The sequence below is a fragment of the Caretta caretta genome, chromosome 9 (genome assembly GCF_965140235.1).
Source record: "Caretta caretta isolate rCarCar2 chromosome 9, rCarCar1.hap1, whole genome shotgun sequence".
Classification (NCBI taxonomy): Eukaryota; Metazoa; Chordata; order Testudines; family Cheloniidae; genus Caretta; species Caretta caretta.
Window position 1 is genome coordinate 39,047,045 of NC_134214.1, and position 14,607 is coordinate 39,061,651.

Here is a 14,607-nt window from a genome sequence, read left to right on the forward strand (position 1 = left end):
TCTGGAGCACAGAGGAGGAATGGATTATACCTGTAAAATGTAACCAAACAAATCAGCTGCTCTGCTCCTTATTTCAAACACTTTCATTTTATAATGCATGGGAAATCTATAGCAATACCTGTTATACAATTTATGATTAAAAATACAGAAGGTAGACAGCTTCTATTTTAAAAAGTGGTTTGATATATGTGGCAATCCAACTTTTCCTGCCAACAATGAGCTGTTAAATAAACCTTTGCACAGCACCAGTCAAGCTGTACTCACTTGCCACATTTTAAGGAAAACAAGGGAGATTAATAACAACTACCTTAAGTATAGCCCACACTGCACCAAAATTTGGGGATAAGGTTGTTGTTCCCTTGATACATATTTTTTTTTAAAGTCGGTGAATCACAAGTCAGAGAGACTGGAGAGATGACCTGAAAAATAAATGACTGTTTCTCAGTAGGTTTGGTAGGTCTAGTATAGAACACTGAATGGCAACCAATATTTCTACTCGGACAAGGTAGATGAAGATGAGGTGTTTGGTGGGACTGTGAAGAGGGCCTCAGCCTAGACTTTATTTTCACTTGTGCAGTTTTTTGCCTACAATAATTTCAGGCACATATGCTCTAATGAGAAAGTTTGGGATATATACCTCAACACACTTAAAACTACCTTCACCAAACAAGGACAGTGAGGGAGATTGCATCATGGCATGGGCCACCCAAATATCCTGTAAGAGCCTGCTTCAATATAGAAAAAAACCTCCTGACCGCACACTCCTAGTTGTTACCTACCGCCCTACACTGGAACCCAAGTGGAGTATTGTTAAGCAATTACAACCCATACGTGATGGGTTTCCCATATCCCCTTTTTTGGCCTTCAAACAACCCCCCAACCTCTTCAAAGTCATCATCATAAGCAAGCTCTCCTATCATGGCATGCACCACTCACTGCTGGTCTGGTGCCTCCTCCTGGTCACTCTGGGGATTAGCACTTGAGTTCAATGCCCCCGTCCACAGTTTGCATGCTGTTGCTCTCTCTTTCCCTCAGGTCTGCAGCCCCAGGAACTGCAGCATTCGCTTTGTGACTCAGCCCTCTGGCCGGGTCACTCACTGTTCCCTCCATTCGGGGTAGCAAAGTCTCTTCTCCCTAGTAGTCCTAGGCAGTCTTCCCTTCCACTGCTCCATTATACCACTTCCTCAGTGGCTGGTAGGGGAACCTGGGCCCACCCACTACCCTGGGTTCCAGTCCCAGGGCCCTCAGCTCAGTAGTTTTAGGCTTTCCTCTCTCAGCTCTCACTGCTCCTTCCCCGGCTGCTTCCTACCACACCTAGTTCCCCTTCTCTCTCTGAGTGTACCAGCTCCAAAAAAACCACTCCTTCTTCCCAGGGAATGACTGCTGCCTGCCTTCCTACAGCCTTTCCCAGTAACCCTTGTATGTTACCAGCTACCTGGTGTTATGTAGACCCCACCTGTTCCTTTGCAGCTGAGCCTGCTCTCAATGCTCCCTGGCTCCTCCTCCAGGTGCATCCTGTGGCATTAATTGGCCTACCTATCGTAACCTCTTCCAATCCTTTGTGGGGTGGGCTCCCCATCACATCCCCACAGATCAAGACACACCAACTTGAAGTAGAACCAGACGCCGCCGGAACAACAGATGCAAAACCCGCAGACATCTCTCCACTGCTACAATGGTCAACATCACCACAACACACCTTCAAAGATTCATGGGTCCTACACATGCCTATCGAAACATATGGTGCACTTCATCCACTAAATGTCCCAGCAACAACTATGTGGGTGAAACCAGACAATCAGTACACTCTTGAATGAACCGACACAGAAATTTTTTTTTATAAAAGACAAGTACACCATCCAAGGGCAAACACTTTTCACAAAATGATCACTTCATGTCTGACCTCTCAGTTCTCATGCTCAAAGGAAACCTGCACAACATCTTAAAATGACAATTTTGGGAACTTGGGGAACTATGCAAAAATGCGAAGGTTAGTTAAACAGAAATTAAAAGGTACAGTGACTAGAGTGAAATCCCTGCAAGCTGCATGGACACTTTTCAAAGACACCATAATAGAGGCTCAACTTAAATGTATACCCTAAATTAAAAAAACACAGTAAAAAAACTAAAAAGGAGTCACCGTGGCTTAACAACCATGTAAAAGAAGCAGTGAGAGATAAAAAGGCATCTTTTAAAAAGTGGAAGTCAAATCCTAGTGAGGTACATAGAAAGGAGCATAAACACTGCCAAATTAAATGTAAAAATGTAATAAGGAAAGCCAAAAAGGCGTTTGAAGAACAGCTAGCCAAAACTTAAAAAGGTAATAACAAAATGTTTTTTAAGTACATCAGAAGCAGGAAGCCTGCTAAACAACTGGTGGGTCCCCTGGACGATCAAGATACAAAAGGAGCACTTAAAGACAATAAAGTCATCGCAGAGAAACTAAATGAATTCTTTGCTTCAGTCTTCATGGCTGAGGATGTTAGGGAGATTCCCAAACCTGAGCCATCTTTTGTAGGTGACAAATCTGAGGAATTGTCACAGATTGAAGTGTCACTAGAGGAGGTTTTGGAATTAATTGAGAAACTTAACAGTAACAAGTCACCAGGACCAGATGGCATTCACCCAAGAGTTCTGAAAGAACTCAAATGTGAAATTGAGGAACTATTAACTATGGTTCATAACCTGTCCTTTAAATCAGCTACTGTACCCAATGACTGGAAGATAGCTAATGTAACGCCAATATTTAAGAAGGGCTCTAGAGGTGATCCTGGCAATTACAAAGACCGGTAAGTCTAACGTCAGTACTGGGCAAATTAGTTGAAACAATAGTAAAGAATAAAATTGTCAGACACATAGAAGAACATAAATTGTGCGCAAAAGTCAACATGGTTTCTGTAAAGGGAGATCATGTCTTACTAATCTATTAGAGTTCTTTGAGAGGGTCAACAAACATGTGGACAAGGGGGATCCAGTGGACATAGTGTACTTAGATTTTCAGAAAGCCTTTGACAAGGTCCCTCACCAAAGGCTCTTATGTAAATTAAGTTGTCATGGGGTAAGAGGGAAGTTCCTTTCATGGATTGAGAACTGGTTAAAAGACAGGGAACAAAGGGTAGGAATAAATGGTAAATTTTCAGAATGGAGAAGGGTAACTAGCGGTGTTCCCCAAGGGTCAGTCCTAGGACCAATCCTATTCAACTTATTCATAAATGATCTGGAGAAAGGGATAAACAGTGAGGTGGCAAAGTTTTCAGATGATACTAAACTGTTCAAGATAGTTAAGACCAAGGCAGACTGTGAAGAACTTTAAAAAGATCTCACAAAACTAAGTGATTGGGCAAAAAAATGGCAAATGGAAATTTAATGTGGATAAATGTAAAGTGATGCACATTGGAAAAAATAACTCCAACTATACATACGATATGATGGGGCTAATTTAGCTACAACTAATCAGGAGAAAGATCTTGGAGTCATTGTGGATAGTTCTCTAAAGACATCCACGCAGTGTGCAGCGGCAGTCAAAAAAGCAAACAGGATGTTAGGAATAATTAAAACAGGGATAGAGAATAAGATTGAGAATATCTTATTGCCCTTATATAAATCCATGGTACGCCCACATCTTGAATTCTGCATACAGATGTGGTCCCCTCATCTCAAAAAAGATATGCTGGCATTAGAAAAGGTTCAGAAAGGGGCAACTAAAATGATTAGGGGTTTGAAATGGGTCCCATATGAGGAGAGATTAAAGAAGCTAAGATTTTTCAGCTTGGAAAAGAGGAGACTAAGGGGGGAATATGATAGAGGTATATAAAATCATGAGTGGTGTGGAGAAAGTGAATAAGGAAAAGTTATTTACTTGTTCCCATAATATAAGAACTAGGGCCACCAAATGAAATTAATGGGTAGCAGGCTTAAAACAAATAAAAGGAAGTTCTTCTTCACTCAGCGCACAGTCAACCTGTGGAACTGTTTGCCCGAGGAGGTTGTGAAGGCTAGGACTATAACAGGGTTTAAAAGAGAACTGGATAAATTCATGGAGGTTAAGTCCATTAATGCCTATTTGCCAGGATGGTTAAGGAATGTTATCTCTAGCCTCTGTTTGTCAGAGGGTGCAGATGGATGGCAGGAAAGAGATCACTTGATCATTACCTGTTAAGTTCACTCCCTCTGGGGCAGCTGGCATTGGCCACTGTCGGTAGACAGGATACTGGGCTGGATGGACCTTTGGTCTGACACAGAATGGCCATTCCTATGCTCTTAACTTAAATTCATTAACTGGGCTAGACACTTAAAAATCATGGACTTTATAAAGACATTGGTTTATGGCTTATTATTAAGGCTTCAAGTTAGTCATGGAGGTCACAGATTCCATGATTTTACGTGATCTCCATGACTTAAGCCCCAGGCAGAGGGGCTTGGGCTATCAGCCTCACACCAGCATGTGACTTATACTAAAAATGCCATTGGCAAAATCTTAGCGTTACTTATTACAACAATCTAAAACATACTAACACCCTCCCTTTTTTGTTGTACAACTTCATAGGTTTTAGCTAGACACCTTAGAATGGTCCCTTACAATTTGTGCTAATTACTTATCCTAAACAATCTGTTCCACTTTGTATTTAGCTGTGACACTGCATTCCTTTCCCACACCTGAAAAAAGCTCTGTGTAGATTGAAAGCTTGTCTCTTTCACCAACAGAAATTGGTCCAATAAAAGATATTACCTCAGCCATCTTGTCTCTCTAATATCCTGGAATCAGCACTGCTAAAACAACACATGAAATGGTACAAACACAACACTTAGGAGTGGAAATTTTCAAAAGCAAAAGCATTGGCCTAACTTTGTTCCAACTGCAGTCAATGAGAGATTTACCATGGGAGCCCATGTGGGTAAGGACACTAGAATAAGACTCAGGAGGCATGAGTTCTATTCCAAGTTCTGCCAGCAGTCTACTGCATGACCTTGGCCAAGTTATAGAATCATAGGGCTGGAAGGGACTTTGAGAGGTCATCTAGTCCAGTCTCCTGCACTCATGGCAGGACTAAGTATTATAACCTCTTCACTTTCCCAATTTGTAAAATAGATACAACACATGCTTTCAGAGCTATGGATAAGAAACATAAGAGCTAGATATTATAACAACTCCCTGATTTGCAGTTAGATGTCCTAATGCTGCATTTTGTACCCACAACTGATTGAGTGAGACATAATTGTAGGCACTGTTGTTTCATCAATCTAACATTTCAAGGGCAGAATGGACCTTTATGATCAGCTAGTCTGACCGAGAGTAAAAATAGTGACCATGTCAAAAAATAAAATAAAATAAAATCAAGCCTCTAAAACACAGGATTGTTCAGCTAAAAACCTATTCCCTCTCTTGAACAGAAAACAGTTTTATCACATTTTAAATGCTGCTGTGTTTTTCTTCTGCTGAACCAAGGAAAGACATCAGAATAAGGTCAATTTTATCAAAATTCCTGGCATTGTTTAAACTATTTTTTTTCGTTATTATTTGGAGCTGGCACACTATTGTGGTTTGGTTTACATAATCTGCAAGGGCCACCTCCTGTGGGAAGAAAGATGAGAAGGTAGTGCGATTACGGTACCTGCAAGGATCATTTAGTCTTTAATGATTTTCGAGACTAGGCTTGCAGTGAAAGTGATGTGCAAAATCGATACAGAGCCCAGGTACAGTGCTCTCATAATAAAATTAAAATTACTAAAATAAACTCTTGGGCATCTGGCAAAGAATTGAAAATACAATGTATTGTGTGCCTACTGACATCAGATCCAATGCATGTGTGTGAGGCATGGACTATTAAAAAGGGATTGTGAAATGGATTATTATTTCTTATTTTGAATGCAGTGTGTGGATTTTTAAAATTTGTTTAATTGTCATATTTATTTTAGTTGGTCAATTAAGTGGGCAATAGTGTTGTGTTCCCATGTAAGTGGAAACACAGAATGGGGGACTATTTTCTTGATTGTGTGATACTGTTCAGACAATAAATACCAGGTACAATCTCTATAACATTCTTTTGAGGTTTGGCAATATATGAAAAATTTATCAAACAGCTTGCCTCTATACAAACTGGAACCAAAATAAGTAAATCAGTTTTAATTCACACCTTCAGTTATTTTGGTGCAAGTCTGTGTATGAACATTTTCTTATAAGAATAATAATGCCCTGTTTGATTTCAAGTAGGGTTTGATTGACATTGGTCAAAATAAGGCACCTGGGAATTTGCACCAAAATAACTAATGGTGTGAATTAAAACTGATTTACTTATTTTGGTTCCAGTTTGTGGGTAGAGAAACCCAAATATATCAGTGTAAGTGAAAGTTACCTAATCCCCCCCAAAAAAACCAGAAAACTGCACTCACTTGTATAATTCGTATAACTTGTAAAACAATGATTACAATACTAATCTATTTATCAGTGTGCAATAGAATGCACAAGTCATGTTTTAGGAAGAGAATAATTTGTCTGGTTAGTGAAGGAGCAGGGTCTGGAAGCTCAGTTATTACCTCTAGGGTTTACTCTCTGCTGTTCAGGTGATTTCTCAAGTGAATCAATTTTACAGGACCCATATAGAGCATTTCCAGATGAATGGATGGTACTGCACTTTGCTCATTTTACCTGCAATATTGCTGGACTCCAACTTGGCCTAGAGTTCGCCCTCATTTTCTTTTTTTGTTTCTTCTTTGCCAGACAAAGCCTAGCTCAAAATATCTTCTGCAGTCAGCATATGGCTGGCAGAGTATTCCTCCTCATAAACCCAGCTCATTTTGTCCCTGTCAATGATTTCATCTCTTTTCCATTGGTCCTGATTAAAGCATTTTTTCACAATGGAGCCTGGATCCTATTAATCGATTCCATACCATCCCTCTGCCAACGCTACTTTTTTTAATTTTGTTACAACAAAGTGCAATGATGCATGTCAAGCCAACAATGTTAACTTCATTTTTATGAAGTCAGCAACAGGAATACTTGTCTCTTGCGGTGTTCAGTGTCAGATACCCGGCATCATATGTATAGAAATCCAATTAACAGTGGATGTTGTTATCTAAAGGCTGTAGCTCTGAAACTGTCACCTTGACTCAGAGATTTAGCCACACATTGCCATTGAAATTGATGGGAGTTGTGTGGCTAAACCAGCTACTCAGATTTGACCTTCATTTTCTGCTCTGACACCTATTACTCCACTCCTGGAATGCAGCTCATCTGGCTTAGCGAGATAGAACTATTAGGAAATGATATTTTCTCAGTCAGTGCTTTTTCAGAATGGTAGATTGTGACCAAAAATGACAACATTTAGGTGATTTATCCCTATTTTCCTCCAAACCTGAAAATTGCTGGATCCCCATCAAGTTCCTCATGTTGTTACTTGTGCACCAGCCAGTGATTTTGGAGCTGTGACCTCATGCACTCAGACTGGGCTCATTAGAATTGTAAAGATGCTTTGGGAAACTTCCAGATCATAAGCAAAGAGCAACCATAGTCAGCATCCAAGAAGAGTTCACAGAGTTTCAGACCTTTCAATGATAAACAGTAACAACCCAGCCTATGGGGTTTAAATTTTAATAGAAGTTTCTCCTACCATAGCCAGAGTGCTAGCTTTAAGCCAGAGTTCAAAGTGGTTAGAGTCAAAGACACAGACTTCTGGGATTGGAGGAATAAGGGTGGAGTTTGATACAGTATTTTCTGATTTGCAAATAGGGCAGGCAAAAATTCAACCACTGGGAGTTTTCCATTAAGGAATATTAAGTTTAAACAGGAGGAAAAAAAGTCTGTTCATTTTAGGGCATGATGCCACTTGCTAAGGGCCCTAGAACTCATGCAGTGTCCCATCCCTAGTCACGGTGAGCTTGAGGAACAAAGAAATTCTAGGGGGGGGGCAACCCTAGAGGTCAAAAAACCTGAAGCCTTCTGGACTGAATCTGAAGAACACGGAAGCAACCCCAGCAGGTGGAGGAAAGTAAGGTCACCTGTTTTCTGTAGTTTTCACTCTGGACATCCTCACCCACATGCTAATTGGATACTTTCTCTAATTCCTCCCCCACGCCAAATTTCATCACCTCTGCAGAAACCTCTGTGGAACTTGGAGAGAGAATCACAAGCTGCAGGAAAGAAGAGTTTGGAGGTAGCACCAGGAAGTCAGTCTGTTTGTACATAATTTGAATACTACCTGCAGTTGAAGCATCTCTGTAAATAGTTCTCTTAAAAAGAATGAGTTTAGCTTTAGACAAATGGAGTCCTCTAATGTAGTTACCCAGTATCCAGTATATGAAACTACCTCAGCCTCACTCCCCATGCCCTTCATACCCGCCCTTTTCTCCTCTGCCCTATCCCTTCAATGTCCCTTCTTTTGCCTTCCCTTCTAGCTAATCTCCTTCTTAACAAAAACACACTCTAAGAATTAACAAATATTAACAGTGCCACCATCACCATCCCCCCAAAACAGTGTCACTCCTTTTTGACCCAAGCTGCTAGTTAAAGTTTGGAGCCCTGGGGATGTTCCAGTTGGGAGCAGAAATTCATGGTTGTCAGGTATTTCTTTGCTGCAGTTTTGTTTTATTTCCAAAGATTGCACAAAGTCCTCTTTCTCTGAATGCAGAAGGAATAAAATCTCAGGAAATAGCTGCCTTTGCTCACAGCACCAAGAGCATTCTTTGCAGTCTGTACCCCGACCCAAAAACCCCTCCTCAGGTTTCTTCCAGTGACCATGTTTTCAACTGTTCCTTTTGGCTGTCTCTCTCTGATTATCTTTTCTGTTTTCAATTTATGTTCTGCCTTCCCCAACACACCGTTATCTGAAACAATATTCAGCAAAAGCTCATGGGTGGCTTCACATACTCCTTTTGTCTTAGGTGGATTGTGTGGTTACTTTTATGTTAATTGAAGGTGAGTTCAACAGCTATCAACCTCAATCCCATAACAAAGTTTTCCCCAGCTTATAACAAGGGCGGAGGGGGGGGACCAAAAATGTGGCAGTAACATAACATTTGAAGAGCTTCATTCTGTTACTGTGCTTCAATAGTCTATCCATTCTTTGTCTCTTAGATCAATTTATATTGTGAGCTCTTCAGAGCAATAACTGTCTATTCATTTGTGTTTATACAGTGTCTAGCACAGTGAGTTCTGGTTCTCAGGTAGCCCTTATCCAGTACCAAAATACACACTTCCAATGGTACCATAATGTAAACTTACTAGATGGGGATACAGGTACTGGGAAGGGCATTATGTATATTTTACATGGGATATAAATCTCTGGCCGGGGGGGCGGGCTTGGGAGGGTGGCTTGGTTTTGGACTTCTGGGTTTTGAAATCTTGGGGTTTGGTGCCACTCCTATTTTCCAGCTCAAAAAGCCATATCAGGCTCCGTTGTGTTACTTCATTGAGCCCACACCAGGCCAGCTACATTCACACACCACTACTCAACCTAGTTGACAGATACAGACCACTTTAACTTACTGACCACATAGCTTTTGATTGTCTTTAAATACAATACACAATTTTTTTGTAATATCTGAAATATAGCCATGAAAAAGTATGTTTCTTTGCATGTTCGCATCACCAAAATATTTTGAAAGAAATGATGAAGCTTTGATAGCACCTAAGCTATGTGCAGGCGCACGGGCAGACACTCACAAATGCGGATAACATGATATGAAAGAATTTAGGGCATTTTCCTCGTTGCCTAAAGGTCAGTTTCCTTCCAATTGCTGCAAACAAAGGGAAAACAAATGAAGTGGGGCATTTGGCCAAAACACAAGGTATTCATAACTTTTCCATTTTTCAAATGGAGCTGTTTAATACTTGTTCAGAAGCATATATATAGGCAGTTGCCTGAAATTCAAGCAGAAGTTTGTCTTGGTTGGAGAGGAACAGAAAGGAGGCTACTATTCATGGAAATGGTACACATCTTATTGTCTATTGTGCGGTAGTTGCTATTTTGGCTGATACACTCAGGATTCAACTAGGGATCTCCAGAGCAAAAAAGCACAAGCTGCTACAGCTTGATTTAAAGAGTTAAGCTTGCTAGCTGGGGCTGCAACAAATTCAAACTCTGTGGATGAGGCACAGACCAGGGACCTATAACTTATGTTTACTAATGGGTTACATTTATAAAGTGAAGTAATCAGTCACAAATAACACCAATTCTGAACCTAGAAGAGACCATTGTGATCATCTTGTCTAACCCCCTGTATAGAACTTCCCCAAAATAATTCCTAGAGCATATCTATTAGAAAAACATCCAGTCTTGGTTTAAAAGTTGTCAGTGATTGAGAATCCACACAACCCTTGGTAAATTGTTCCACTTGTTAATTACTCTCACTGTTAATAGTGTATGTTTTTCTTCCAGTCTGAATCTGTCTAGCTTCAACTTCCAGCCATTGGATTATGTTAGACATTTCTCTGCTAGACTGAAGAGCCCATTATTAAATATTTGTTCCCCATGTAGGTACTTATAGACTGCAATTGAGTCACCCCTTTCATATTTGCATGTGTCAAAGAATAATTGTGCAATACAGTAACAGTCATGTGTTCAGTTCTTGAAAATGGGTGTATTTTCACTCTTGCACATTTAAGCCTGTTTTATGGTTAGCTTAGCTACATTCCATATTTCATACTGAGCTCCTCATATATGGTTCCTATAGGTTTTATATCTATCAGGTCTTTATTTAAGCACTAAAAATCTCATATCTCAATAGAATTTATTTTATGTCCTCCATTAATTCCACTGAATCCATTTCACTAAAAAAATGAGTGATGCAGCTGCCAACTTCCATCAACAAAGAGATTACTATTTTGATTCTCCTCCTTTAATATAATTTGTGGTAGTCAGTTATAGAGTCATGGGTCTTAAAATACTTCATAAGAATTCCCAGCAGTTATTCTATCTTTCTCATGTCCTATGCTGCACAAAACATTCATAAAAGTTGAAATCACTTTATTTCCCAACAGTATGAGAGGATATAAACAATAGAGTCAATGTGTCACAGCTCAAAAGTAGGCAACTACAGAATGTAGCCCCTTTAACGTTTGTGTATACACAGATTGGTTATGGAAAATTTTAGTCCAAATACAGATCAGCAGTTGGGCATTTTGGAACTAGAATTTCCCATTCACATGTGTTGGTTTGCATATACAGATGTGGACTTTCTCAAAAAAAAGTGTTGTATATACAAATTTTCTCACCATTACTTCAGTCCTTGTGTGTACAGATTTAGCTCTAAATGCAATATTTTGTTGATCAAAAACTAAAAAAATTGCAGAGTTCTATTTGTAAGTTACATTTGCACAGAAGCTAGCTCTCTCGTCTGACATCATAACAGATCAAAATGACATTATTGGCTTGTGATGGGGTGCAACTCACCACTGTGGCACCTTCTTCTGTCTGTCTTAGGAATTAGCTCTGTGCCCTCTTCTGGTGGTATCTTGCCCACCGTCACCTCTGCTTCTGGACCCATGTCTCCCCAAGGATGGAAGCTTCCTCTTCAGGACATGGCACTCCGGCTGTGTTACACTCATTTCTCCCCACTTCTGGGGGAACTGCAGTCAACTGACCAGCCACTTCCTTCAGTGGCAACCACAGCCAATTTTCTGGCTACTTAGTGGTGAGGAAGTGGGAAGGGACCCAGGCCCACCCATTACTTCGAGTCTCTACCCAGATGCTGTGTCCCCTCCAACCTTTCCATATCATTCCCTGGGCCACTTCCCTGTGGCCCCCAGCACCTTGTTTGCTGTTATTCAGAGCTTCATCCTGTCAGTCTTACCAGATAGCCAAGACCTCTCTCTAGCTTCCCTGGTCCCTGCTGGCAGCACTGCTCTCTCCAGGGTGCTGGAATGCCTTCCTTTTGCTAGGAGCCTGATCTTCCCTCCTCAAGCTCCAGGCAGCTATTGAACTCTGCTCTGCCCTGCAGCCCTTCTTATACCAGCCCATTGAGCCATGACTGGCTACTCCTCTCAGCCCTTTTTTAATTGGCTACCACCAGTGCAGCCTCCCTAGGGCTGATTTTAACCCCTTTTCTGCCAGTGAGGGGCAGCTGCCCTATCACAGGACTATTGCTACACAATCTTCTACCTATTAATACCTTTCAAACAATAGAAATAATCTGTTAGATATCTATTGCAGTGAAAATGGATTTTAACAATGTTTACTCTAGGTCTCTAAACTGCATTCTATAATTCTTAAAGGATTACTAATTTTGATGGGTATAGAAATGCACTAAAAACTCTCCTGCTCTCCTCTACTGGAATAATTTGTCCATGCAAAATAACTAGATAAATATACATACGTGACTGAGAAAGTAGAATATACATTGGAACTTCCCATAGATAGATAGTTATTCTATATTCATAGATTCATAGATATTTAGGTCAGAAGGGACCATTATGATTATCTAGTCTGACCTCCCGCACAACGCAGGCCACAGAATTTCACCCACCACCCCTGCAAAAAACCTCTCACCTATGTCTGAGCTATTGAAGTCCTCAAATCGTGGTTTAAAGACTTCAAGGAGCAGAGAATCCTCCAGCAAGTGACCCGTGCCCCATGCTACAGAGGAAGGTGAAAAACCTCCAGGGCCTCTTCTAATCTGCCCTGGAGGAAAATTCCTTCCCGACCCCAAATATGGCAATCAGCTAAACCCTGAGCATATGGGCAAGATTCACCAGCCAGATACTACAGAAAATTCTTTCCTGGGAAACTCAGATCCCACCCCATCTAATATCCCATCACAGGCCACTGGGCCTATTTACCATGAATATTTAATTACCAAAACCATGTCATCCCATCATACCATCTCCTCTATAAACTTATCGAGTTTAATCTTAAAGCCAGATATGTCTTTTGCCCCCACTGCTTCCCTTGGAAGGCTATTCCAAAACTTCACTCCTCTGATGGTTAGAAACCTTTGTCTAATTTCAAGTCTAAACTTCCCAATGACCAGTTTATATCCATTTGTTCTTGTGTCCACATTGGTACTGAGCTTAAATAATTCCTCTCCCTCTCTGGTATTTATCCCTCTGATATATTTATAGACAGCAATCATATCTCCCCTCAACCTTCTTTTAGTTAGGCTAAACAAGCCAAGCTCCTTGAGTCTCCTTTCATAAGACAAGTTTTCCATTCCTCGGATCATCCTAGTAGCCTTTCTCTGTACCTGTTCCAGTTTGAATTCATCCTTCTTAAACATGGGAGACCAGAACTGCACACAGTATTCCAGGTGAGGTCTCACCAGTGCCCTGTATAACGGTACTAAAACCTCCTTATCCCTACTGGAAATACCTCTCCTGATGCATCCCAAGACCGCATTAGCTTTTTTCACGGCCATATCACATTGGCGGCTCATAGTCATCCTATGATCAACCAATACTCCAAGGTCCTTCTCCTCCTCCGTTACTTCTAATTGATGCATCCCCAGCTTATAACTAAAATTCTTGTTATTAATCCCTAAATGCATGACCTTACACTTCTCAATATTAAATTTCACCCTGTTACTATTACTCCAGTTTACAAGGTTGTCCAGGATCCTTCCTGTCCTTCTCTAAATTGGCAATACCTCCCAGCTTTGTATCATCCGCAAACTTTATTAGCACACTCACACTTTTTGTGCCGAGGTCAGTAATAAAAAGATCAAATAAGATTGGTCCCAAAACCGATCCTTGAGGCTTTAAAAATGGATTTTTATGTCCTGTAAACATCAACTTTTTTCTTAAGAAAAAACATTTTTAAACTCTTAAAGAACTTGTCGTTTTTATGTCCCATTCTTTTGAAAAAAAAATCACCACAAACAACCTGCTGGATGTTTAGTCCCTCACGTAACAGTTTACTTTTAAAATTCTTTTCTGTTATTACACTTTGAAGTGCTGATCCCCTGCGTTTACAGTGCCTGCTAAAACTACAGAAAAAAATCAAATATTAACACACCATTATTAGCAGCAATGGGTAAACCCCTGAACATTCAGCAGTTTCATTAATAAAAGCCTCAAAGATCATTTACTCATCAAACCCAGACCCAAACTTATTCAAAATGTTTTATTATATGTACAATAGATTTTAGGACAGAGAATAAATTTAAATGAGGACTGTACATTAATTTTCATTTTCTCTGAAAAGACAACACATTTTACATCTGAAAACTGAATGAAACTAATCAGTATGTTCTTTTGTTAGTTCCCCCTCTTCCCTTTTATGACTGGATAAAACATCAGGACACACACCAGATATTAGAAAATCCCAGGGCAAAATTCTGCCAATCAGTTCATTATACAAATCAGTGGTGTTACTCAGATTTATACAGGTATGACTGAGATCAGAATCTGGCACACTATCTCATACCTAGAGCTGGTAGGGAAAATGTTTTTCTTTCTTGTCCTGATAATTTTTTTTTACCCAAAATGATTTTTCCCCCAATTCCATTTTTGAAAAATTTTTGATAAAAAAATTTGGGGTTTTCATAAAAAGCCCTAAAATTGTTTGCTTTTCATCAATTAAGAGAATAGCTTTTGAGTACAGACAACAAACAAACAAAAAATAAGCTTTTGGGTTTTCTTTTTTGGCAAAAAAACCTGTAAGTTTTCAATGTAAACTG